Source organism: Diceros bicornis, chromosome 8, assembly GCF_020826845.1.
Source record: "Diceros bicornis minor isolate mBicDic1 chromosome 8, mDicBic1.mat.cur, whole genome shotgun sequence".
Lineage (NCBI taxonomy): Eukaryota > Metazoa > Chordata > Mammalia > Perissodactyla > Rhinocerotidae > Diceros > Diceros bicornis.
In genome coordinates this window covers 69,366,183-69,375,632 of record NC_080747.1, presented here as the reverse complement: position 1 = coordinate 69,375,632, position 9,450 = coordinate 69,366,183, and the positions used below count along the sequence as shown (strand labels likewise).

The following is a 9,450-nucleotide window of genomic DNA, read 5'->3' as shown; positions in this document are numbered from 1 at the left end:
ACTATTTTTTATTAAAATATATATTTGGGTTTTGTTTTGACATATTCTTTTCAAAGAGCTTTGAAACTCATTTTTATAATAACAATATTAGGTTTGAACTTAAAAAAACACTCATTTTGAAGTAAAATCTAAAACTACATTTTAAAACATTTCTCCCCATATTTGGCCTGTCGAAAGGAATGATCTTTGCACACTTCTAGCCGTCTTATTCTGAAAGGGCAAGGTGCTTTTTTTGATAGCCACTGTCCCAAAGAAGCACAACGGTTACCCATCCCCCTCCAAAGCGCCCACATATAATATTTGTATTTTATTTCAGCAGTGCTGAACCTTGTAGTAATCGTTGAGTGAATCCTTACAAATGGGTCCAATTTGCCAAAGGCAAAGTGGCTAAAAAGAAGCAAACAGCAAGTCCAGCTTGCTTCATCTTTATTCGAGGAAATTCACAAGCTTCTGTAGATTGCAGTGTTAGGAAAAACCCCTTTGTCATTAGAACGATGATACTACCACTTCCCCACTCTAAGCCTCTTTAAGGGAGTCCACTCCTAATTGCTGACTCAGTTGGTCTCCATTGCCAGAACTGAAGCATGCCCCAGATCGTCCGCTGGGTTGATGAGGGACAAACCGGTTTAGCAGAGCGTGCCAATTTGGTCGAAAGACTGTTTGTTAGCATTGCAAAGTATAAATAATGTCCTTTCCAGGAAGGTTAAAAAAAACCCTAAAATCTTAAGGCGACCGGCTCAAGGTCACTGAGGGAAGGCAACATTTGAGACTGGGCTCTTCAACTCCTCGGTCCAATAGTGGACGGGAGCCAAACACGGTACCACCAGGAGTTCCGAAGCTGCGTAGCAAAATAGCTAGTGTGGGCAGTCCTTTTGTACTCCAGCTGGAGTAAAATGAACGCAGTCTTCCGACCTTCCATCGCCGTCTGACCGCATCCAGCAAATGGGTGTAGGGTTAAGAGAGCAGGACCCAGCTGTCCTTTCTCAGCTGAGTCTCGGGAAATTGGAACTGAGGAGGGTGAGACCCGCGGGAGAGGGGCAGTGGGTTGGGGGAGGGAAACGAGAGCAGCTGAGCGCAGGGCGAGGGGTAGAAAGCCAGGGTGTGTGCGTCGAGAAGGGAAGAGGGGAGAGGGACAACACGGACAACGGGGGCCAAACTCAAGCTCAGGGAATCCAGCGTCCGCTGCCTGCAAAAGGGGGCGAAACCGGCCAGTAAGAGTGAGGCGTAAGCGGGAAGCAGCGGGAAGGGAAGGAAGTAAGGAAAGAGGAAGGAAAGGCAGGAGGGGAAAGAGGAAGAGCGGCTGCAATTTCTGCGGCCGGCTCAGTAGGAGGAGCAGGAGGGGAAAGAGGAGGATCCGGAGTCAGTCAGTCAGGCAGCCAGCGGGAGGTGGGGAAGGCAGGAGGAGGAGGATTAAAGATGGCCACCAACAGCTGCGGGAAACGGCAACAAGCCCTCACTTTCCGGGATGGTCCCTGCGGGTCGGCCCGGCCTTGATGGAGAGGAGAAGCCCGAGCAGCGCCGAGGCTGAGGCGGCGGCGGCGGCGGGGACCCAGCGAGGAGGAGGACGCGGGGGAGCAGGCACCGGGGCCGGAGAAGGGAAAGGCGGCGGCATCACTGCCCCGGCCGCCTAGCGCGCCGCCCGCCTCGGCGGACCGGTTCCCGCACCTCGCGGCCGCAGAATCGAGCCCGGCCCGCGGCCCTGTGCCCGCCGCGGGGCTCCCGGGCCCCGCCGCCCCCTCCCGTGCAGCGCGCCCTCGGCGCCCAGCCCCGGCCCGCCGCGGTCCCCGCTCCGGCCAGGCCCGCCCGCCCGCCCGCCCTCCGGTGAGTGCCCCCTGCCCCTCCCCCGGCGCGCCGGGCCGCTTTGTTCGCGGGGCGGAGGCGCTGCCCACTCGCGGCCCCGCGCCCGCTGCCCCTGGGGACAGGCCGCGGCCCGGCTGCCGGCCTCCCCCGGGACCACGCTGCCCCCGAGCCGCTGCCGCCGGGGCTGGCGGCCTGCCCTGTGTCCTCCACTGCGGCCTGGAGAGGGCGCCGTCGCGGTCAGATCGGGTCGGGGTCGGGGTCACGGGCGGCTGGCGGAGGAGAGCGACGCTGGGGTATTTCGAGGGACGGGGGAGGAGAGGCCTGGCTGCTGCCGCTAGTGAGCAGCGGGGGCGTAACCCGGCGGTCCGGGAATAGGGGTCTGGCCGGGGCCCCTCCGCCAGACTCGGCGGGGTCTCGGCTCCCGGAGCCCCCCGCGCCCGGGCGCAGCCAAGCGAGGCCGCCATCCCCCGGGCGCTGTCTCCAGGGCTGCGGGCCTCCCCTGGCGTCTTCCCGAGCCCCGCTCTCTCCCCCACGCCCTGTGCTGGAAACCTTCGTTCACGGAAGGAGCCCGAGATGCTCCTGGCATGTGTGTTTGCCCTTTTATTCTCTTGTAAAAGGGATGTGGTGGCATGGCCAGCATTCATGGTTACGGTGGGGTTTTAACAACAGATGTGACCTTTCCGACCAAAAGCCATTTGGCAGACCTGGCCAGTGTTTGATCCTCAGGTGAAGAGTTTCGTTGATTTTTACCATTGAATTCTGAGATCTGCAGTGTTAGGTTTTCCTTTCACTGAAATAGTCTGATAAAACCGGATTGAAAGGACGTTTCCTATGTATGTGAACCCTTGCCTCGGCTTCCAGTGCCTTAAAAATGGTTGTTTCCTGTGGGAAAATGGTGCTAATGCATACGAAAAACTATTTTTTGTTCAGTGATGAGCATTAGTTGGTTAGTGCCAAGTGGTTATTGAAGTCTGAAAACCAAACAAAAAATAAAAACAAAACCTTGTGCTTTGAGATAGCAGCATATTTCCAGGTTGGAATTATTTGATAGTAGATTCACAATTATTTTCCACCATCAGTCTATATAACAAATAAGCAACATAAAAAAGAACCAAAAATATGTTGGGACAAAAACCTAGGTGTGATATTAGTGCATAGGTCTAACAAAAAATAAATCCCGCTTAAAAAGAAAAATAAAACTTTATCGTGGGACTCTAAGCATAGGAATTAGCTTATGTTTTTTATATTTAAAAATACTTATTGCATTAGACTGACTAGAGAACTCTCCCCGTGTTATTTGAGCATCAGTATGCATGTTACACTTTGAACCATTCATTCTCAAGCTGCTAGAAATGTAGGTTTCTACTACTAGTTTCTTTTTCAGTTGAAATCGATTCATGTAAAAAATGTTTCTAATTTAAAATTTCTGCAAAAAGGAGATATGAATTAGAAGACATGATGTTCTAGTCTTACTTGCAAAATCTGTTTTAAAAAGTAAATGACAGTGTAATATTTCAATATTAGTTGGATTTTCTGCTTTGAAGATTCTTAAATTCCACTGCTCAACTTCGCAATTTTAAGAGTTTACGTCAGGAATTCTTAATTTCCTGCATGTGCTTCAGAGGGTCCTTGAATCCTCAGAAATGATATGCAGAATGTAGCATGTATACACATTTTTTCTGGGTAGAGTCTGTGGAGTCATCACATTCTCAAAAAGATCCGGCTTCACAAAAGATTGTGAACCACTGGATATATAAATAAAGGATAAATCTGCTATATTTGGAAAGTTAAAATTCTTAGAGAGAGGATTAGATTTGATAATTTATATTCCCTTTCCAGTTATGTCTAAGAAATGTTTGTTATTGTTTAGCACATAGAAATCGTTTTTCATGTATTCTTATTGAAACCTCAGGAAAATGTTAATCCCGTTTTACAGTTGGGGAAATAGATATTTAGAGATGCTTGTTCAAAGTCACACGGCCACTGATGGGCCAGCATTTGAACCCAGACTGTCTAAAGTCAGAGCACTCCTAACAAGGCTACACTAGGCTTTGAGTCAATAATAGCATTTGCTTGATGTTAAAAGGAGTAATTGATGTTTCATCACAATTGAAAAATGGATCTGAGATTATCATAACACAAACTGTTGTGGGATTTTAGAGCCTCTGACTCCGAGTAGGAAGAGACCTTAGTGATACTAACCTCTCTTAATGATGCTAGTCTGAAATCACGCCTAAAGTAGGGCCGTTTCTGCAGCATCCTTGGCAGGATCATCCAGCCTCTGATTTTCGTACTTCCTGTGATTACAAGTTTACTTCTTTTTTTGATATTTTTAATCATTTTCTGTTTATGTGAGTTAAAATCTGCCTTACTGATATTTTTGCTAAGTTCCAGTTCTTCCTTTGTACGTATGAGGCATTTATCATCAATAAAAGAGTTAAGAGATAAATGACTTCTAGTCTAATGTTTTTGTAGTCAAGTTTATTGACGTATAATTTACATGCAGTAAAATTTTGACAAATGTATACAGTTGGATAATTATCACCACAATCAAGATGTAAAACAATTGCATCACTCCAAAAAGTTCTCTCCTGCCCCTTTGTAGTCAATCTGCCCTTCTACCCCCAGCAACCATTAATCTAACTAATGTCCATATAGTTCTGTTTTACTAGAATATCATATAAATGAAATCATACAATATGTAGTCTTTTGTGTCTTATTTCTCTTATCATAATTCTTTTTATATTCATTAAGTTGTTGCATGTATCGGTAGTTTGTTTAGTGGTATGCCCATAGATGTTGTAACAACTTGCTCTCCAAAGAAAAAATCCTGGATTTGTAGCATTTGCTAATTATTGCAGTGTAAAGACTCTCAACGTGGCCCATTTTTAGCTACCTCACCCAGCTAGCAAAATTCCTGAAAATTTAACAGTGGGCTCTCACAAGTTGGTACCAGCCAGCTCTAGCACACTACTGAGTCTGTTCCTTTGTATTGTTCAGTAGCATTCCATTGTATTGAGGTACCACAATTTGTTTGTCTGTTCGTGAATTGGGACATTTGACTTGTTACCAGTTTTGGTCAGTTATGAATAAAGCTGCTATAAAAAATTATGTACAGGTCTGTGTACAATTATATACAGGGACAAATGTTTTCAGTTTTCTTGAGTTGTACCTAAGAGTGGGATTACTGGGTCCTTTTGTAAGTGTATATTTGTCAATGTCAGTAACTTTATATTGAACTGCCAAACTGTTTTCCAAAATGTCTGTACCATTTTGCATTCCTACCTGCAGCAATGTAAGAGAATTTCAGTTGCTCTGCATCCTTGTCAGCACTTAGTATTGTCAGTTGTTAAAATTTTAGCCATTTGTTATATGTGTAGGGGTCTCCTTTAAAGTTTTTGACTTCTTAATTCTTATTTTCAGTAGTATTTGAACCAATAGAAAGATTATGACAGACAGTACTAAATAATTTTTTGTTTAGCTTGGTCATCAGTCGTGATCTCACCATGAAGCCTCCAGCAATTGAAGGATGTTTCTTGAGTTTCTTGTTGCGCAGTTGCCTTTCATGTTATTAGAATTGCTTTTTTAAAAGGAGTCATTGTTAGGGAATTCTAATATTTAGATGTTAACATTTTTTAAATTTTGGCTTTTTTTTAAAAAAAAGCTAAGTAAAGCTTTGTTTCTTTAAGAAAATTTAGAATTTAAAAAAATTCTCAAAAAAATTTTAAAGCATTTTTTCAACTTTTACTTGGACTTAAAAAAAATAGACTGAAATAATTCAATCATGTAGCCTTTGAACTTATCCCAGATCTTGTAAGAAGCATTAATACATAAATGATTGTAGCATAACTTTTCAATCTTTAGAAAACTAATTTTCATGTAATATTATAATGTATATTCCTGATTAAATATATTTGATTTGAGTAGTATATTGTCATATACTAATGTGTAATAAGTATTAATGACATTCAGAGCACTGATTTTATTCTGGGATATATGTTTTAGTTTTTCAGATGGAGCAACAACACATTTGAAGGCCAATCATTTAAGTACAATTTAAAAATAGTACATTTGTGGGCGGGCCTTGTGGCTTAGCGGTTGGGTGTGTGTGCTCCGCTACTGGCGGCCCGGGTTCAGATCCCAGGTCCAGATCCCAGGTCTGCACCGACGCACCGCTTCTCCTGCCATGCTGAGGCCACGTCCCACATACAGCAACTAGAAGGATGTGCAACTCTGACGTACAACTATCTACTGGGGCTTTGGGGAAAAAAAGGAGGAGGATTGGCAATAGATGTTAGCTCAGAGCCGGTCTTCCTCAGCAAAAAGAGGAGGATTAGCAAGGATGTTAGCTCAGGGCTGATCTCCCTCACAAAATAAATAAATAAATAAATAAAAACAGTACATTTGTGATATTTTAGTATCGAGCATACATCTTTAACTCTGTTTTTTTTTTTTACCAGCTCAAACTTTACTACTTAGCTCTAGATTCATATACCCAGCTGCTAGTTTAGACATATCGACTGAGATGTTCCAAACCTTAACTCATAATCTTTCCCCCAAAATGTTTTCCCTGCTCCTGTCTTCTCAGTTAGCATGTACCCTGTCACTCAATGGAAACTTGGCAGTCACCTTCCATTCCTCAGCCTTCCTCAGTTTCCACATCCAGCTAAGCATCATGTCCATTGCTTTTATCTTCTAAATATTTCTCCTATTCAGCCTCCTCATCCTCAGAAGCCTTTGTTCAGGCCTGTATTTCTCTGCTGAAGTATTACAGCGGTCTTCTAAATGCGCTTCTCAACTCTCGTCTCACCCCTTCTTATCGATTCCTCTCATACCCTTTCCAAAATGAATTCTCTTTTCTTTCTTTTTTAATTTTGAAAAATATAAAGTTGCAATCTTTCCAGTATGCTTTATTTTCTGCTTAAAATCTTTTAATAGATCCTAAGTCTTTACCAAAGGGCCATTAAAGCATGGGGTCCTAGTCTCTCCAGAGCTATATGACCTTGCTCCAACTTCTCCAGTCTCATCTCTGACAACCATTCATTTGTTCATTCCTTAAGAAAAGATTTGACTGTCCGCTCTCTGCTCTGCACAATGCTAGGTGTTGGAGTTATGTCAAGGAGCTTAAATTCTAGTCGGGGGACAGGTAACAAGTGTATACTATTGTCACTTGGTTATAAGTGCCATGGAGAAACGTAAGGCTGGGTAAGGGACTTAAGAGAGTCCTGGGGTGCTGACGTGTGGTGGGGTTGCCATGTATAGAGGGCTATCTGAGAAGGCCTCTCTGTTTCGGTGACAATTGAGCAGAGACTTGAAGCATTTAAGGGAGTGAGAGTTTTAGATCTGAGAGAAGAGCAGGTGCTGAGGTCCTGAAGCAGGAGGGTGCTTGACGTGTTCCGAAAACAGCAAGGGGTTGGCTGGAGGGAGGTGAAAGCTGAGGTCAGGGTGGCGGGGATGCCAGCAGACGGTGGAGGCCAGTGTAAGGACCTGGACTTCTGGGCTCAGTGAGTTTGAGCCTAGAGTGCGTCCTGTGCGTGGACAGAGATGCATTCTTGTTTCCTACTCGAAGTTTCTGAAGTATGCCGCCCTCTCCTGCCCCCACGCTTTCCTTCTACCCGGAACAGTGCTTGCTTGTCCCTCCCCTGTGTTCCCTTAGCACCCTTTGTCGTACCCCTACTTAATAGCTGCTTTATTGGTTTGTCTCTTTTCCCTAGACTGAAGTCTTAGATTTTTTTTTAAACCTCTGAATTCCTATTTCATTGAATTAATGTCTGTTGAATTATGGAATTGCTGAAAATGGGATTAATCATTGAAAACTGGGTAGGAGATACCCAACAGTGTTACATAGTAACTGCTAGCTCCTGTGGACGTGGATTCTGTCTGTTTTGCTGACCACTGTACGTTTAGGGCCAGGGCACTGAGCTGTGTGTAATAGGTGCTCAGTAAATACTTGGTGAATGATTGCACATCTGGGTGCCAGCCTCTGCTCTTTCTCTCTTCTGCTTCCCTTAAACCCATTGATAAGCTTCCCCCAAGTCTCCTAACATGTTTCCCTATGGCCTTATCCTTCCTCTAATTGTATGCTTGAGAAAGGCCAAATACTTAAGAAATTCATTCATTCATTCATTATAAAAAATGTAGTAGTAAAGAAATGTAGAGAATTTCTCTCCAAGCAAAATAGATAGGGTTCATTGGGCAATGCTTTGGTTCATTGACGCTTCTGTTTTGCTTTCTTTGGTGGGAATTTTTTGAGGTTACTTTAGTACTCAGCTCCTGAATCTTTAATAAACAAGACGCTGATAGGTCTAGAATATCACTTCTATAAACAACTCAACCAGGAGCCCTGCAGAGTGTGAAAAGTCTAGTACCAGAAATAAAATCGACGATATTTCTTAGTGTGTTTCATTCGGTTAGACAAGCAGTTACGGTTGGTGGATTTGCCTGACTGTGCTGGTGCGGGGCTCTGGGTGTTTTGTGCCCACCACTGAGTCTGTAGAAGTGTCAGGCTCCAGCACAGACCCTCCAACCCCGGAGTGTCAGGTGTCATCCTAAGCCTAGAATTGTTACTGTAACTGAGTCCCTCAGTCTTTACATCTCAGGCTTCCGGGTCCTGTCCAACCCCCCAGTGCCTGCATGTCTTTGAGCCTGCAGGGGAAGGACATTGGGAAATGCTAAGTATTGTATCTGCAGAAGCTGTAAGACTTGAGGCAAAACATTTAAAGTAATGTCTGTTAGTGATATGAGTCATTTTTTCCAGTTTTTATTTAACCAAAAATCATTGTGTGCAATAGACTGTCTTGTGTATAATAGATCATAAATATTGGATTATTGATCTTCATAGTGTTGTAATTGTGACAAGCCTAGTGATATGCCCTGTAGTTTTTTTAGTATAGGAAATACTTTGTATATCATAGCCCACTTAACATGGGTACTATTTGTATTTTGACCAACTGCACTGTAATTTCACTAAGTGCTGAGTTTTTGTTTTGTTTTGGATTTGGAGTTTTTTGTTGTTGCTGTTTTAACAGTTGTGCATGAGTAGGGCCTTGGTTTTGTAAGGCCATTCTAATAGAATGGTCTTACTATTAAATTTGCACATTGGTTTTCTTAAGTTGAGGGAAATTATTAATGACTTAGGTTTAGGTTTTCTCCCATAAATTTTTTTAAATTTTTGTCACCTGCTTCTATTTGTGTATAGTATATTAGTATATGACTTGGCACAATATTAATGCATTTAGTCATTTTAAGTTTCATATATCATTGTTTTGTGATATTCCACAAAAGAGCACCGTGGTGATCAGGTGCCTCGTTGGTACCTGGGCAAGCCTGAGACTTGTGTGTGAGCTGTGACAACCTTTTCTATCATTTTGCTGACCCAATAGCAGATACTTGTAAGCCTTAAGAAAACTGAGTCCCTACTTTGTAAAGAGAACAGACTTAATGTGGTAGTGTAATTATGCGTTTTGGTGAGGTTGCAAGCTTAGGTTAGTAACTGTAAGTCAACTGGATACTTTCATAGCCACAGTGGATTTCAGGTACTGTGCTTGTATTTTCGAGTTTAGAAGACTACTGAATGAAGATTTTTTTAAATAAACTAATTATAGTTGTTGGATTCTTTTGCCTATGGCCTAATCCCTTTAAAGTATTCAT

At 43.4% G+C, this 9,450-nt stretch overlaps 1 protein-coding gene across 9 annotated transcripts in view; it reads left to right on the top strand.

The window, feature by feature from the left end:
• Positions 1-1,321: 1,321 nt before the first annotated feature.
• The window catches only part of WDFY3 (WD repeat and FYVE domain containing 3), a 258,056-nt gene continuing 249,927 nt past the window's right edge, over positions 1,322-9,450 (top strand). For 5 of the 9 annotated variants that reach the window (XM_058547432.1, XM_058547433.1, XM_058547434.1 and 2 more), the window contains exon 1: positions 1,322-1,821. The gene's annotated coding sequence lies outside the window, so the exon portion shown is untranslated. The remainder of the gene's footprint in view (positions 1,822-9,450) is intronic. The other 4 variants (XM_058547439.1, XM_058547435.1, XM_058547437.1 and 1 more) reach the window with 2 other exon arrangements.